Source organism: Etheostoma spectabile, unplaced genomic scaffold (genome assembly GCF_008692095.1).
Source record: "Etheostoma spectabile isolate EspeVRDwgs_2016 unplaced genomic scaffold, UIUC_Espe_1.0 scaffold00005453, whole genome shotgun sequence".
NCBI classification, from domain to species: Eukaryota; Metazoa; Chordata; class Actinopteri; order Perciformes; family Percidae; genus Etheostoma; species Etheostoma spectabile.
Genome location: NW_022603266.1, coordinates 1 through 19,035, shown reverse-complemented (window position 1 = coordinate 19,035; position 19,035 = coordinate 1). Strand labels below are relative to the sequence as shown.

Here is a 19,035-nt window from a genome sequence, read left to right as displayed (position 1 = left end):
AACACCCCGCCTAGTAAGTGCTAAGAAACCAAGTGTTTCCCCCTCGGAACCCCCGCGGGTTCGTTTAGTTTGCCACCTCTGGATGCCTGCGGGTGGTGTGACCATGAAAATGGCCGTGGTAGGGCTTCCCGCAGCCAGCGAAGAAAAGAGGCAATAGTCGCCTTAACGAGGCCATCAGCATCAGAATCGAGAAGGAAACGACGCAGCTGAACGATGCGCTCTGGGCTACAGGGTTCAGCTCGGCTTTACGACCGGGATGAATGAGCAGAGCCATCCTCAAAGCAAACCGGTCCACCAGCGGATATGTGCTAAAACCGTGCTCCTAAACTATTTCCATTGCAAATGACTAAGTTGGGAAAACTCCACCTATTTCCTCACCTTACTGGGCCTACTGTGTGTGAGAGCGATGGCTCTCACATGATTGCACCATTAAAGGCCAAAGTAACAGAAAACTGAATGACTGTCAAGTAGTGTGAGCCCTAACATAATTAAAGCTGCAATTCAACATTTAGTCTTTGATGCTACACTAAGGTAAACTCAGACACAACAGATGATGTAATTATTCATTTTAATCCAACCTATATATCTCAACCGAACAAGTCAAATGGTTTTCAATTTAGGATTAAACATATTTACAGCCAATCACATATTTTAAATTAATTTATTTGAGCCACCTCATGTGAAACACTTTATCATAACCATGGCCTGTTGACTGGTTTCATAGCAATAAAAGCTTAGATGTTAATGCTCTTGGAGGCATTTTTCACACTTTGTCGAGTATCATGGTGAACTTACCACTTTAACACAAAGGCACTTTGTGTCTGTTGTGATGTTAATAGTTTGCCGCTGTCAGCTAGAACTAGCCTCTCTTTTTTTTTTAGGTATATCAGAGCAGTCTTAGAATACTTTCAGAAATAAACTTTATTTTGAATAATTTAAAAATACAGGATGTGAAAAGCCAGAAACGCAACCAAGCCTACTTGTTACACAGTCTTGTAACACACTACGTGGGCTCCTAACCTTTAAAATGGCAGATTTTACAAGGTTATCTATATATGAAACAAAAAAAAACAATATATTGATTACATTTCTGGACTTTTGTTGCGTCTTTTCATGTGTGTACACATTTTAGAGGTCAGGTTCAGTGTAAGTTTCCAGGGTGACACACAGCATTCATCTCAGGCACTTCAGCCCCATAAACACTCTTTGATAGCTTTTAAAGCAGGAAGTGGCAGATTATCCCAATTTAAAACTACTGTATTGATTACTACTGTAACCTTAACCATCTTCTGATATGCCTCTCGTTGTTATAGGACAGAAATGAATGTCTGAAACACAGTCCCAGATTTATGGATGGCCAAAGCCACGACGTTTGCACCAGAATCATCCGTTTTCGGAGCAAAAAAGAAAAAAGGAGAGAAGAGTGTGTAGCTACTTTCTCTCCGCTCGTTCCAAAACCGTAGAGATGAAGTGTTCCTGCAGAATGTTCTTGTCCAGGTTCCTACCTGCAGCACAGAGTAGAGAGAAACGTGAACACACACACACAGACGTAGATATTGTATGTGTTAGTGTGTATATTTTATGGGTGTCTGATTTCCTAACAATCTCTAAAATATTTCCAAGGAATTTCCCTGGAAAGAAAAATGTAATTTGGTGCTATTTACAGATTAAACAGGGCCAAAGCTATGATACTGATATGTTGGAGTTTAGTTAGTTGTGTCGAGTTTAGTTGATTTAGTTGATTTCCAGGGAATCAGCCTTGAAATAAAAGCTTAATTGAAACCCAAGAAAATATTCATTTGTTATTCATTTATTAATGGAACCATTACTCTCTATTTTGTTTAATTGTATGTTTGCATGTTAACAAATTTCACATTTTTGCAGGTTCAGCTGACCTGCCGTCTTGAGTAAAAGAATCAAATGAACAGTGTCTCTATTTTACAAGTAATATGAACCAAATTGTATTTTCCGGGAAAATTCCTTTGACTTTCTTAGTAAATTGTGGACCCACAGCTATGATGCAGGTTTGCCACATATAACTTAAATAATCTATGCTAGAATGACAGAATTACTACTTAAAACTGTGAATTTGTCAATAAATGTTTTTGTACTACCTCTCCGTTAAGCGATCATTAACACAAAGACATTGTCAAAGAGAGCCATTTTGATCCATTTGATGCCACTCAATGAATTTGCTGCCTTCACATTGGTGCGTAAGAATTGTGTAAAGAAATAGAAGAAAGGTGTTTTTTTTCTGTTATTTTTTAAATTTAATTTTATTTATTATTATTTTTTATATTTTTTTATTTTATTTTATTTTAATTTCTTTTAATTTAATTTATTTATTTATTTATTTATTTATTTATTTATTTATTTTTTATTTATTTATTTATTATTATTTTTGTTTGTTTGTATGTCCTTTCCTCGGCATAAGGGTTTGTAGTGGGTAGGACAGGGTTAATAGAAAGATGTTACAATTTACACTGTAATGTTGCACTGTATATTGTACCTTCTTTAAAACAATAAAAATACTTAAAAAAAAGAAAAAGAATCGTGTAATGATACACATGTGAAAGGTGTGTGTGTGTGTGTGTGTGTGTGTGTGTGTGTGTGTCTTGACCTATAAAGACCAGTCGGTTGATCCGCGGGCTCTCCCCCCAGAGCTGTGGAGTCTCATTCAGGTCATACAGCTCGTGGACCCCCTGCAGCATCACTTGGTGGGCTTTACCTGCAAATGATACTATGCCCTAAAAACACACACACGCGTCACAAGTCACGGGTGACACATTAACCAACACTGAATGAAGCGTTTGGAACTGATTAATGCAAGATAATAAAGTGGCAGTTATGGATCACTGTGGCCACCGCGGTGACTATTGTTCTTTACTGTACCTTTGACCGAATGACAGTCATGGGTCGCCCTTCTTTGTTTTTGAACATCTTTTCCCATAGGAGATCCTGAAACAGTGGGAAACGGGTGTTTACTTTACAAAGGACTGTATTGTGTTGGAGCTAATTAGTAATGGCAATGGGTATACGAACTGGAGATGTACCTGGATGAAGACGTTCAAGGCATCCTCAGAGAGATCTCCAGCCACCTCAAACGTCACGGTTAAAATACTCTGAGGGTGACATTAAATAGAATATGGATACTAGTGTTATCCATATATACAACAAATTAGACATTTTGTGGTGTTAGAAAATATTTGTCTTAACCCTCATGTTGTCCTCAGGTCAAATTGATCCGTTCTTTTTAACTACCCAATTGTAATTACTCAAAATAACATGATTGATTCCACACATTTGGCAAGTGCAAATCTCTTTTGCGGCGTCTTATTCAATTTTATAGCATTTGAAGAAAGAATTGAAGTGGTTTCCAAATAGTATTGAGTAAAAGTTGACATCTTCCAGTCTGTGATTGTCCATCAACATTCTTTCCTTTTATTTTAGTCTAAATAATTCCTAATTTCTGCTTTTCTAACTCAAACATTAGGTATGATTTCCTATAAATGAGGTGTATTGACCATAAATTCCAAAAGTATCTGTAAAACTAAAGTTAATAAGTTAGTGTTACGTAGTGTTGAAAACGTCAAAAAAACATTGAAAAAAGCGTCAAAAGGGTTGAAAAAAGGGATAAAAACGCCAGAATAAGTTAAAAACATCGATCAAAAGCCTCAACACAAGTGTGGATTTTGACGGGAAGACAAACAAGGGTTAAATTGTGATTAAAGACTTTCCACTCCCTAAAATACTGATTTATTTTCCTGATCCATTAACGTGTAAGCAGCATTTTAATATTGTGAAGATGGGGCTAATTTCAAGAACCTTGGGTAGTTTGTAACTGATCATATGTTTTATGTAGTTCAAATATTTTAAATTATTTAAGTACCTTGAATTGTACTTAAGTACAGTACTTGGATAAGAGAAGCTTTAATGTTTTGAGATTTCTATTTTCTGGGTGTTAGAAGGACTTACAGTTCACCAATGTGAACATTTAAAAAAATACATATTTTCTGTTCACTGAAACCTGCCGAGTCATTATGAACGTTAAACAAAAGAAGAGTTTTTACGCCCCGCCTGATGACTCTGTCAAAAACCACAACTCCACTTGGCACCTCTATCTGCCTAAGTCCCCCTTTTTTCTCTCTCTCTCTCCCTCTCCCTCTCTCTCTCACACACACACACACACACACACACACACACACACACACACACACACACTTCCTTACAGCATTGAAAGGGCACTTTGTAGATATTTGGGGGTTTTGTGTTGGAGTGTTAAGGTCACACACTTCCTTGTCATTTGGTATAACAACAGAAAAACAGCATTCTCATTTACATGAAAAGAGCAACACAGGGAAGGGGGGGGGGATGGTCTCAGGGACGGTTGAGCTTCATGCGGGAAAGGGAACTTGGAGAAAACAGACAACAATGCCGTTATTTACCCACACAAACAACCCTCATCTCTCCTCATCCTGTGATAAAGGTCCACGGGTACAAAGCCTAAGATGAGGCCTAATTGCTGTGAGGAATCAGTTGGTCTAAAGCCTGATGATGACATCAAGACAAATGCTATGAGACTAATAAATATTTGTAATAATTTACATCTTCGTTGACAAGACCTTGACCTAATTGACAATGGGATATTGGTGATACACCGTTTCTTTTCTTACTAAATGAGAGGTTTCCCATTCATATTTGACATTTAACGGCTAATTAAACAATGGCAAATGGTGTGTATACTCCATTTTATGACATCTGGATTCAGTTCAAACATCTGTAAAACATGTAGCCAAGCCTCTAGCCAGTCTAGCCGACACAGTGTGCCCACTACTGAATGTCTATGATGCTGATGTGTACGACCGAGAATGGCTCTATTTACAGTGTGACAAGAAAACATCAAAAGCCTCAAGTCGATCCCAACAACAACAAAAAACCAGAGCAGGGAGGGAGTTTTCACTACAGTGTCACAGCCTGGGGGGGAATGCGAGCCTCAGGAGCACGCATCCCCTTTATCCTGTAGGAAATGATGTGTTGGAATAAATTAGCAAACAAAACAAGGAAATCTATAAGAGACGCATGGAGAAGTTGGGTATCGGCAGTTAGATAAAAGGAAGATGGAGACAGAGTTACCTTGTCAAGATGTGGTCTTGTATCTTTCACAAGTTGGAGCTTCTCTGCTAGACTTTGTAGAGGAGAGACATAAACATAACATTTTTTTCACTTTCATCCAACATGATAGACATTTCTTTTGCACATTGGGTCATAATGGACTGAGCAGAGCTAAAACTTGGGATCAATTTTATAAATTTTGAACAAGCCGCCGTGACATGTCTGGATTTGATATTTTTACCACAGCTGCTGTCGCAAAGATCTTTTCTTTACGGTGCTGTATTACCGAGTTAGCATTACCGGGAGGTCTATGGTCGCGATGAATGTTTTGCTCAGAAACTCATTCATTTACAATCAGAACGTTTCATGAATCCCAAGGAAGTAGGCCGACACAAACACGCACTGAAAAGACATAAAACCGGGAGTTTAACGCAGGCTACTGACGTACAACCACATCATTGTGAAGTTATTTTATGAATGGAATAGACGTGTTACATGCCTGAGGGCCAATTTACGGTTTTGAAAAATTTGCAATCCCGTAATTTTCTCCATATTTTGAAAACCCGACCGCCGACTGTCACTCACTGGTTTTTAGTTGTTCTTCGTTTAATTTCCTTGTTTTCGGTGATGGGAATGCCCCAGTATCAGCCGTTACTACAACAGATACCTTCTCAAATTAAATTAAAATACAATTACGTCTATATAAAGTAATCTCCTGCTACATTTTACCTGGCTGGATATGCAGGTGTCACACTGAAATGTGTGACCCATCAGAATGTCAGAAGAAAATTTAGCAGACCCAGGCAAAGGCATTAATAAAAAAACTATGTAAAAATAGCGTTCTTTTCACTCTAAGGTCATTTATGATCATCAGATGAAACATAAAAAAATTACATAGTCACTTTAACGGCTGTGGTCCCACCATTTCTGCTTAATGCCAATATTTTCTGACATTCTTCTAATCTTTGCCCTTTTTTCTTGTAAATTGCTGGATCATTTGACTTCTTCAGGACTCAAAACCATGAAACAAAAGAGGAAACTTTTTATTTTGACTGAACTGGTCACACCGTTAGACATGAAGGTTGTACGGAACCAGTGACGGGGGCTCGCAACTAGATATTTCTCCATTTTTAGGGCGCACAAGCTAAAAGTAGGGAACCGTTGTTTTAAGCTGCAACTGGAGTTGTTTCTGGGATAAATATATTTTTATATAATATAAAGGGAAAAGCCCCCAAAATAATCTTAAAAAATTACTATCTGAGGCAAAAAGATTACCTCCCTCTCTATCTATCTATCTATCTATCTATCTATCTATCTATCTATCTATACACACAATACACTGCATGCTGCATCAGTGCTTAATGACACAACTCTGAAGGGACTTGTAAAAACTTTAGGAATGACAATTAAATCCTACAAAACACCGACCACCACCCCCAAACAAACTATACAGCCCTTGTTGTCCCCATCAGACCTCCTTGACCCCCCCCCCCCCCCCCCCCCCCTTCTCCCTGACCTCACAAGGAGGCTAAATGTTGTGTCCAGCAGCTTGAGCCATGCGTGCTGTTAGTACCACACAGGTGGAGCAGCGGGGGGCCGCTTCAAACAGCCAGCGTGGGATCGAGGGGAGGAGGGGCGTGGACTCTCAAAGGCAAGGGGGAATGGAGCTATCTGCGGGGACAAGGGGGACTCCTCGGGAGCCAGTGGACACACACAGCTCTAATCCTCTGCAGCTGGTCGCAGAGACACTGACCGAGGGCATGTAAGAGAGCTTTAACGCCGCGGCCCGTTTCATTCACATGAAAGGACGAACACTGACTCTATTCATGAGAATGACATTCTACAGGGGACACAATATGATGACCACCCTGCGGTGTAACAGGGGGACGCTCAATAAAAGAAGTTTGTTAATTAGAGAGAAACATGATGAGCAACAGTATCAAAGACTGCTGGGTACACAGTTCAGACAGACTATCGACAAAGGCCATCACCGCGGTCGAAATGGGTTCTTGATCTTTAACTGCAAGTTTTGTTATGGAACAGGATGGGTATTAAACATAACATCCGCGGGGACATTGGTATCAGCGTATACAGCATGTCAATCGAGACACTGCAGCGCAGAAATGCCCAAGATGTGTTCGAGGTCGTTTAAAAACAGTGTTGCCGTTAAATATTTTCCCCACTAGAGAGCAAGTGAAATGTCCTGCTCAGTTAATATTTTTTCTTCTTGTCACAAATATCAAATGTTACAGTAAATGCAGTATATCAATTAATATTTAAAAAATAAATAAGAAAGACCGTCAGGTGTTACAATTTATGTAAAACATTTGAAATTCCCAAATATTGATATAGGAATCCACCTCAAACAAACTGTAAAGGACATCCTATAATTCCACAGAGTGGACTATTCCGTCTTTACTGCTAGAAGACAGTGTCACCGTTACATCATTTGCTGCCAGACAGCATGGGGACATTTCAGTTAAATGTCCCACTCAGTACTTATCTTGGTCACACCTAAATTTCAGGGATCCTCAAAAATGTTTTACCCTCATGTTGTCCTCGGGTCAAATTGACCCGTTTTCCTATATCAGTGTTCTTTTTAATTCCCCAAAATAACATGATTGATTCCACACAACGCTCTTTGGCAAGTACAAATCTCTACTTTCATTCATTTTGGGGCGTCTTCTTCAATTTTATAGCATTTGAAAAACAAATGGAAGTGGTTTTGAAATAGTACTGTATAAAAGTTGATATATTCCTGTGATTCTGTGATTATCCAACAACAATGTTAGTCAAAATAATTCCTAATTTCTGCTTTTCTAACCCAAACATTAGGTATGATTTCCTAAAAATGAGGTTCATTGACCATAAATTCCAAAAATAACTGTAAATCTAAAGTTAATAAGTTAGTGTTATGTAGTGTTAAAAAAGTCAGAAAAAGTCAGAAACATTGGAAAAAAGTGTTGAAAAAAAGGGACAAAATCATAAGAAAAGTTAAAAACATCGATTAAAAAGCATCAACAAGTGTTGATTTTCAATTATGATGGGAAGACAACACAAGGGTTAAGTGAAAAATATCAGCTGATAGATCTTTCTTTTTTTTATTATTATTTTTTCCCTCTCAAATATCAATATTGGTATAAGGCTTAAAAATTTGTTTTTTAAATTGAAGCTTCTTGGCAGTTCCATACATAATTCCTTTCTGAATAAGACATTTTGAGTACATGAAACTTAACGGCCCTAAACCTGTAACCATATTCTGTTACTACTTTTGGACTTTTTATGATTGGAATATTTACAGATATGTACGAATGAACTTTTCTAGATCCAGTGCCTATGTATTTAGTTTAGGATCCTAATTAGATCACATAAACAGGACAAAACCAACTCACTTTGCTCCATCCTTACTGTCAAAGGAATGCAGATCCAGCACTTCAGAGAGATCCACCCTGTGGGAGAAGACCGCTGATTATGAGTTGGCTGAAACTAACATTAAGGGTAACAGAGTGAACCGGCTCAAGCGAAAAGTCGTGGCAATGTTTTTCCGATTAACCCCTCACTGCACGGTGTCTTTCATCTGTTCACCCTGGTCTGAACTCTGTGGGGGGGGGGCCGCAAAGCAGATCCAAAACACACCCGAACCTTTGATTCACACTGCGTGTGTTAGCCAGATGCAACCTGGGTCCGATAACACGCAACATGCCAACGCAGGGTGCGCATATACGCACACATTTACACGCACGCACATAAGCAACCACGTCGGCTTAAAGACCCAGGGTCAAAGAGCAAAGACTTGTGGGTAACTGAACACCATTGAGTGTGTATTCAGGGTGCAGCAGTTAGCGTATGTGTGTTGTGGGTTACTCTTGAGCAATGTCACGCCTGGACGACTCTATCTTTGATATAAAGATCAGAGCAGGAGCAGCACGTGGAGTTCATCAGCACACTATCCAAAGCAGGGAACCTGGTACAAAGCTACGTACACAACAACAATAAAGAACTCTTTTTGTTCCGGAAAAAAAAAAACGTACCTTGACCTCTGGCATTCTAGAATCTTGACAAGACCATTTACAGACCTGAAGTGAGAGGAAAAAGATTAACACATTGGACCTTCTACCCTATCACTCTAAAACTTGACCTGTTTAAGGAGACCAATGTACTGTTGTCCCAAAGTTACACATTCGCAACTCAAGAGTAAGATAACATAGATAAAAAGATGAATACTGCTAGTCGAAAGGAGATGAGAAGCAGTAAAAGTGTGAAGCTGACCTGACCGCCTCTCGTATTTGAGCCAGTTCCTCCTCATTGACCAGGTCCGTCTTGTTGATTATGGTCAGGTCAGCGACAGCAATCTGCCTAAAAGATTAAACATTAAATACAACATTATGTTTATGTGTCAAGTGACACAATTTGCACAAACCAATCAACAGGGACAGGGATTTTTTTTTTTTTTTTACCAAGAATCACAATAAATTTCATTACAGTGCAATATTTATTTATTATTGATACTTAACCATTTAATGTCATTACAGTGCAATATTTAACACTCAGGACTTTTGATACACCACACTATATTTTTGCATAATGTGTATACAAACCCTCTATCTTTCTTTTGTTACTCAGAGTTCGGTAATCCGTTCCTAGACAAAGATCAGATTGTGACATATTCGTGCACAAAAGTTGTAATGAAATGTTGTGTCTACTGAGGTTTTTATTGTGTAGTCATTAAGTGCTTAAGCCTTCAACATGCTGATTATATTTATTATTGATACTTAACCATTCAATGTTATTACAGTGCAATATTTAATACTCAGGACTTTTGATACACCACACTATATTTTTGCATAATGTGTATACAAGCCCTCTATCTTTCTACTATTTTATATATGTATATAGTTGCTTTCAGGACTGTGCACCACATTCCCATCTCTATTTTTTCCGGCACTACTTACATCATATTTTAATATTTTTTATATTTTGTGTTGACACAGGGGGTTGCTCAAATCTCATTGCACAGTTACTGCACTTGTGTATAATGACAATAAAGGCATTCTATTCTATTCTGTTAAATTGTTTGTTTTTTTGGTCTAAAAACATTGAACATACTTGTAACGAGGTGTAGTGTAGTTTAGGGGTTTTCATGGGGGGGGGGGCAGTGAGCGGTACGTGTCAATCTCAAATGGGAGCTGAGCAGTTTAGTTCAGAGGTGTAAACACAAACAAAAGGCCAAGAATGCAAAGGGTCATGCAACTGGTCTTTCTTCATCAGTGTATTTGTTCAACAACAACAGCACACAGCTGCTGGAAGAGACCAACAGAGAGGCGCCCGGGGAGGGAGGCAGACACGGACAACAGCATGTTATGAGACTCAGTGGGGGGGGACTGTAGTCTTAAAGGAATATTTCAGTATTTTGGGAAAAGCGCTTCTTGCCGATGAAACACCATGCTCATAAAAAGCTACAACCAGCAGCCAGTTATCTTAGCTTAGCACAAAGACTGGAAACGGGGGGGGGGGGGTAGACCGGCTTTGTCCAATGGTAACAAAACCACCAACCAAACCTCTAAAGACTAATAATTTACATTGTTTGTTTAATCCATAAAAAAAAATGTAGTATTTTTTCATGAAAGAAAGCAAATAGCTGTATTTCCCAAATTGTTTTTTTTTAACCCTCATATTGTCCTTGGGTCAAATTGACCCATTTTCTCATCATTATTCTTTTCATCTACCCAACTGTAATTACCCAAAATATGATTGATTGATTGATTGATTGATTGATTGATTGATTGATTGATTGATTGATTGATTGAACGCTCTTTGGCAAGTACAAATCTCTACTTTCATTAATTTTGGGGTGTCATATTCAAATTTATAGCATTTGAGAAAAAAAAAAATGAAGTGGTTTTGAAATAGTATTGAGTAAAAGTTGACATATTCCAGTCTGTGATTATCATCAACATCCATTCCTTTAATTTTAGTCAAAAGGATTCTTGATGATGCTTTTCTAACTCAAACGTTAGGTGTAATTTCCTGTAAATGAGGTCAACCATAAATTCAAAAGTAAAGCTCAAGTTAATAAGTTAGTGTTACGTAGTGTTGAAAACGTTGAAAAAAGCGTCAAGTGTTGAAAAAAGGGACAAATATGTAAACAAAAAGCGTACAAAAAAAGTTTTAATTTTGATGGGAAGACAACACGAGGGTTAAACCATCAGCAAACATACCTGGCTGCTTCATTGACGAGTCCATCTGCTTTTTCCTCTGTAAGTTGCTGCATAAAGATAAAAATAACTTAAACAAGCAACCCAAAAATGAAAGGAAAACAAAGGATTTAAAGTGCAAAATGTGCTCAAGCTGATAGATTTCCAACTCAAAACAAACTCTTTAAAAAAAATTGTAATATGTGCGATTTGTTTTTGCCACAGCCAAAACAAAATGTGACAGATAAATTGGTAAAAGAGAGGCCTGTCTATCATCTAAGTGACTTTCTCAACACATGAATCCACAAGAGATCGCTTTTTCATTTTCTGCTCGGTCTCGTGCTCGCACCTGGGATGCAGGCGGTGCTTTCCAAAACAGTTTAAGATGTAATAACAGACCGAGTGGGAGGTGTTAATCCGGATCGTGACCCTGAGTGTCAATCTGACATTCATCTGTCACTGTATGCGTCACCCCCGCTTCATTTCTGAAGGAATATGTGACAAAAATGTATTAAAGAGACAAAGGCCTTTCAGGGGGTGGTGTGAGGCCAATCCGAGTCAACTTGAAACCCCTCAGACAGAGGGATGTGTTATGGGACAGATGAGGGGAAATGCAGGTGAGTGAATGTGACAGTCCTATTACAACGGTCACATCTCTGGAATCAATTCCTCTTTCTTATTCTTTACTTATTCTCTCATTCCTTCTGTCAGTATTTCCTTCATCTTGCTTCTGTCCAATGAGAAGACGGAGCAGCGCCTATGGGCCATGAAATGTGTCACCTCACTGAGTATGACACCTTCAAATTAGAGCCCATTATCTGGGTGTCACTTGTCCTGTTCCTTTTATATACCACAGGGAGGGCAGGATGTATGTGTGTGTGTGTGTGTGTGTGTGTGCGTGTGTGTGTGTGAGTGTGTGTCTTACTATTCACTGAGGGTTTACGAACAATCTCACAAGTTTAACAGTTTATTTTGGATTTAAAGTCCATTAAGCATAATGTATTTAAAGATGATGCACAGGTGCAAATACTGCTGATGTTTAATGTTTGGCAACAAGATTGTTAGGGCTGCAACTTATGATACATTACTAAATATGTTTTTGATCAATGGATCAATCAAGGAGCTTATAAGAATTGCAAAAAGTGCATTTCCAAATGTCCAAAGCAACAACTTAAAGTGCTTGTTATGTCTGGCTAACAGTCCATTATATTTGATTTACAGAGATATTAGAAGCTATAAAAAAATGTGGTTTAATGTTCTAAAAATAGGAATCTTCTTAAATATCTTTTTAGCACATACCTGCAGTCCGTACTTGGCGTCAATGACTGTGACGATGCCTAAGATGGACAAAATCAAAATTTGACAAATGAAATGTCGTGCTACAACTCGTGATCAAGCTGGTCTGAATTGCCTTTTGGTAAATACTTTTGTCAGTTTGTCTGAACCACTTTCTCTCGGAGTTACCTGATGTCCACTTTTGGCGTGCTAGCCTGTCACAACAGAGCGGACAGCTGAGTATTTAGCGTGAGGTGCGAGACACCGTTCATGCAAGCACACACACACACACACACACACACACTGACCAGTAAAACAGATACACAAACAAGAAAATGTCACCCAAGACAGAAGAAATGTCTCTTCAACATTAGACTATAGTTGGAGCTGTTACAGCTTCCAATTAAAAAAATATTTTATTGTACATTTTTATCAAAAGCACCCTAAGTGACTAGTCTCAGACCAGTGAGAAGTTCTGTTTGACGCACTAGTCAAACACATTAAGCCCAAAGAGTATTCCTACCGCCAATTCAATTGCAAGATGGACAAAGACACAAATCCCTCGGGGGGAGGAGGAAATATGGCGAAGAGGACAGAACACACACACCTGGACTCACATAAATACCTGGACACTGACTCAACACTGACACTTGACTGATAATTCATGGTAAACGTCTTTTTATAGCCCACGATTTGTATTGTTATTACTGTTATCTTTATACTGTCTTTCTTTTCTCTCTATACTGTATTCTTCTTGCTAAAACTGACGCTGGAAATTCCAATTTCCTTGAAGAAGTCTAAATGTCTTACCGTCCAAATAGATATCACTGCCGAGCTCTGCGTCAACCCAGAACATGGAGGCCACGGCGCCTGCCAGAGGATATGAACATGTGTGTTATGAAAGTCATACACACATACAAATACAAAGTTTTCAAAAAGTCACATAGGAAATGTTGAAGTAAACAGATGCTATGTTTTTCTTTTTGTCTTTTACCCCCTTTCAACATAACAGAGAAATCCAAGCGTACAAATGCAGTCCCCTGGCATGTATTACTGAAGCTGAAATCAGTATTTTTTGGGCATTTTCACTTTTATCTCCTGCTGGTACATTTGGGTTGTTTCTATTTCCTGTGAACGTGGTTATATAAGACCCTATGTTACCATGGAAGCCACAGCTTGTTCACAAAATGCACTTTTGTCACGCTGCCAAGCGAGAATAAGAAAGCTTTGTAAATATTAGATGGACGCGTAATGAAAACACTGTTTTTGAGTGGCATGTTTCACATAACTCATCCAACCTCTTCCGGAATGGAAGGGGAGAATCCCCCCGGGAGCCTTTATGATTGACAGCACCGCCAGGGCCAATGACAGACCTGTCCTGGTCGATAACAAGGCTGTCTCAGCCAATGACATGGCAGAGGAGTTAGGACAGTCCCGGTCTGAGCGTGCTCTGTTGCTCCTGCCTGCGAAGCCGTGTGGCGTGTGTCTGCACATGCCGCTACCTCCTGACACACTGTCACTAAGTGACACACCCCGATCGTCACAGCACCCCCCCCTAATGGTCTAACATGGTTTTCTGATTTAAAGCTGGACAGCTAGCTTTTTTGGGATTCCTGGATGAAAATAGGCTTTTTGGATGCTCCCTCCACTGCAACACTAGTCGGTCCTCAGAATTATAATTATAATGTTTCACTTCTGCTGTAGGCTTGAAAAAATATCTGCCGGGGTTTAATCGTGATTAAGAAAAAGGCATTGCTTGATCCATTGGTCATCCCGAAATATTATGTCAGGAATGTCTTTCTGAGTTACATAAAAGACAAAACAGTCTATAAGCAGATACAGGATTAAGTAAAAAATAAATGTACTATATTATATATATATATATATATATATATATTATATAATATATATATATAAGTACATTTATTTTTTGTATTTTTGGATATGTATGAGTTATATTATGCACTCTACAGAGTGCATAATATAACTCATACATATCTTTCCTACAAATTATGTCAACTAATTAAATTCAGTTTTCATATTCACCACTCAGTATCAACACGGCTATCCAGTGAGTCCTGGGTACATTGATTAAAAACAAAACACTGATTTCCATACAGTATGTCAGACTTGACCACTGTAGACTAGTTTGCTCCCTTGTAGACCTGTCTGATCCCAGATAGTGTCACCATAATACTGAAGGCTGCTCTTGAACGTAGCATTTTTGCATGATTTTCAGTGAAATGCTGTATGGATCCCTCTCAGAAGTTTATTGCCGATCTTGTGTGATCATGGGAGGGGGTAGTGGGGTGATGATGATGCCTTGAAATAGGCCTGTGAGGTATGGGGTGAGCAATGTGATTCAAGGACTTCAGTAGTTACTTTATTTCTGTCCACCATGTTAGCAATGCCAGCCATTTGCAGAAGTTGGTCAATCTCTATGTGGAATATGGCCTGTCATGAGAAGTTCAGCTCTGTTATTAGAAGTTGAATCTGGTGTGACCCTGTTAATGACTCTGCAGTGGTATTGGCATCCAAACATAATCTGCGTTTCTTGCATAAAATAGATTTTGCTGTTTGCCAGCCGACTGTCAAATGTACTGTATGTGTGTGTATGTGTGTATGTGTGTCTGTCTACATGCTCCCCAGGCCAGAAATAAAAAAAAAAGCGGCCTACTAACAATCAAATGCATGTAATATGATAAGACTTCAATGTGTGGTACCTGGATCAGCTAGGCCAGTGGTTTCTAGCAGGATGTAGTCAAACTTCCTTTCTTCTCCATCAAGTTCTCGATGGCTTTGAGACCATTGTCCCTGATCAATTAAGGAACATCCACTAATGATTAAAAATGGTGATGGACAAAGCAATAAGTTGAACCTTTAATTTCTGTTTTAATTACCCCTCCAACAACTAATGGGATTTAGTTACTTTACGTACTTGACGGAGCAGCAGAGGCAGCCGTTTCTCAGTTCCAGCCACTCTCGTACAGCTCTCCAGCCTGGCTCACTGCGAGGGACTTCTCAAGGGCGCTGCCTGCACGTGGAGGATGAAAGGAAGAGAAAATCAGAATATACCTGACCGACTCTGCAATATCTACCAAAAATGCTGTATTGCTGTATATTTGCAATATGAGTAAAGATTTCAACATAATATGTATGCATGTATGTATGTATATATATATGTAGTGTATATATACACTATTGGTCAAAGGTTTAGGGTCATTTACAAATTTCCATACCACTCCATTATAGACAGAACACTAGCTGATTTGAGTGGGTTGCTGATCTTTATTGCAATTTTTACAATGCCCATTATCAGCAACCATTGATCCAATGTTCCAAAGGCACATTTTGTTCACTAATCTGATATCATAATGTATATAATCATAATGTAATCTGAAAACTGCTGCCCTGGTTAAAAAAAACAATGCAATTGATCTCAGCTGGTATTCTGACTAATGGAGTGCAGTGGCATTGGAATGTCTAAGTGACCCAAACTTTTAACGGTAGTGTATATATAAAAGAGGTTTTTGGACCACTACAACAAATTCTAACAAAAAAACAGCACTGGCCAAACCAGCTGAGGCATAACTAACATTAATGTAAACTGTAAAAAAAGGATGTACTATTCAAATAATCGCTAAGTCCAATGCAAATACGACATCCGCTGTAGCACAGCTTGTAGAAAAACTCTGGATGCATAGTAAACATCACATATCTATGAGCTTCTTTCAGTTTTAGGCAAAGTTGCTACTGTGCTGCTCTCTTGTGGAAAGCTGAGGAAAACAACACAAGATTATAAGATTATAACGCATAGCCTGGAGCATCTACTACTCATTTTGATTCCTCTGAAGGACATTATATTAGTTTACCCTCTCCAAATCATTGAGTATGACAGCAATCCGCTTTTTGTGTTGTTCTGTCAAGATATAGTTCAGCAGTGTAGTCTTTCCAGCACCTATAAAGAAACAAACACATGATGAGGATTGTTTTTTATTAATTGATCATTAGGTGAACAATACCATGGTCCTGGACCAGAGCAGCTTTTGGGTCTGATGAGGATGGGCTGACAAGTGTCTAGACTATAACCTCCTCCATAAGCTCATTAAAGCAGTGAGTAATACATAGTCTCTCACCGAGGTAGCCTGTGATGATGGTGACGGGTATTGCTCTGCAGGAAGACCAGACGGGGCGTCGATGGGCACCAACTCTGGGCAGTCGTCTTCTCCTCCATCACCATGCCATCCATACTAGAAATGTCAACAGGGCCACACGCTGGATCTGAGACATCAGTACAGAAACACACTGGAGGCATCAATGTATTGAGTAGAATTACACAAAGATCACAGTAAATCAAATTTGTTCCAAAAGCGTCAAATACAGGGTCTAAAATGAGCACCATGTACCTGCCAAATGGTGGTAAAATAGGCAGGTGGCTGGTAGATTTGCGTCACTCACCAGCCAAAAAATTTGAATCTATTGAGTGGCTGGTAAAATGTGAACATTCCATTTGGTTGGTGGACAAACAAAAATTATTTTGGACCTGTGCATATCACAAATGTCAGATGATGAGGATAGTATAGGCAACGTCGTTTTTATAATACAGTACAAGCTAACGTGCTCGCCAGGAAGTTCTCTTGGTGTTCTAATACTGTCAAATATATAATATATATATTATGTTATTTGCACATATCTGTAAAAATTCTACTTATAGTAATATCCACCGGTATATTATATTCAGTACATTTCTAGCTGTAAATCTTGCTCACAATACTTGTTCTCTATATTTTACATTCATAGGACAAACCCATCTGTAAAATTCTGTTATAATAGTATTCATTTCTATATTTATTCAGTACATATCCATGCCCTGCACTTATGGAACCATTGTATATCCTGCACTACTGCTATTGCACTTCTGGTTAGACCTAAACTGCATTTCGTTGCCTTGTACCTGTACCTGTGTAATGACAATAAAGTTGAATCCAATCTAATCTAATCTAACCTCCCAAACCCTGAGTTCATAAAGGCAAGCTTCAATAAACTGCGGGTTGCTTATAATGATTCTTGCGCTTTCTACTCAGGAAACCTATGTAGGTGGTGTAGTGCAAGTGAATTGTTTTGTCAAGCAGGAGTTATACATCATCTGATCTGATGTATACATGTATTAGTCACTGAACTCTTCTTGTAACTGTTTTTCCATCTGATTGACCCAAAGTCAGTGCTTTGCGATACCAGTCCCCCTTTTGGGATTATGGTACAGCTGTTGTTTAATCGGTGTCTGTCTTGTGTATCTGTATCTTTTTGTTGTTGTTGTTCTATGGACCATGAGTTCTAAAAAGAAAGGCTATCTATCTATCTATCTATCTATCTATCTATAAGCAGTTGCACATTTTTGTATTCCCAACTTCTATATATTCAAATATTTGTTCATGTATTTTATCCTATATTATTTCATGTACTGTAAGTTGCATGTATGTAGTATTTCATTATATTTATATTCTGTGCTGTGTGACTGATTTTGCTGCTGTAACACTAATTCCCATTCACTGAGATGAATATCTATCTATCTATCTATCTATATATATAGCTTACTATGATATTTAGTCGGATACTAAATTCAGGAATGATTTGTCAGTCCTAAAGATGTTTGTGAAAATTCAGCAAATAAACAAAAAAACACCCAAAGAATGTAAATGAATAGCCTCACCTCCCTCGCCCCAGTTATTGCCAGCTGGTGGAAGTGTGTAATGTTATTTTCAGAATGAGTTCTTCCAAATAACGTGACCGGATCAAAGCACCACGTCAGCAAAACAAAACACACACTTTCCTTTATTTACAACGGCTATAAACAACTTACCTAACTGATGCTCTTGAACATGCAGATGCTCAAAGTTTTCCCAAAAATCTTCTCTTCTGCACTGTTGTCGCTTTACGTTTTGACAGCGTGCGACACTGTATAGAGTCCGTTCGCATCCTGACACGGCAACAATGGTTCCGCTGTCGTTCCCAGTAGTCCGGACTAGAGTGCGGATCGGGCCGGATTTTTCTGTCCGAGCCCGGCCCGCGTCCGACAGAGCAGGAACCGAACCCGACCCGAGCCCGACAGGCATTAAGATATTTATGTCCGAGCCCGACACAGTTAAAATCGCATTGTTTCTCATACTAATGACACATGTACGTTTGTTTGTGTGGAAAGCAGCTTTCATTAAGCAATTGTAGGAAGGCATTGGGAAACCTTCCATTGAACAGAACCAACAGGTCCATCACTATCGGCCTTGACAACTATGTAGAAACACTTCCACACAGCTGACTTTCCTTCGTTTTCAATAGTTTTTAAATCTCCTGCGGCCAACTTCTTTTTTTCTTTTTTCCATCGTTGCGCTGCCACATGTAGCTTAATACGCACGTCTTTCTTGTCACAGCTAGTTTAAACAAACCTCCGCACACAGGA

General features: G+C 38.9%; 1 pseudogene; it reads right to left on the bottom strand.

The window, feature by feature from the left end:
* Positions 1-906: 906 nt before the first annotated feature.
* On the bottom strand, positions 907-18,489 carry LOC116677636 (COBW domain-containing protein 3-like; annotated as a pseudogene).
* Between the last annotated feature and the right edge of the window lie 546 nt (positions 18,490-19,035).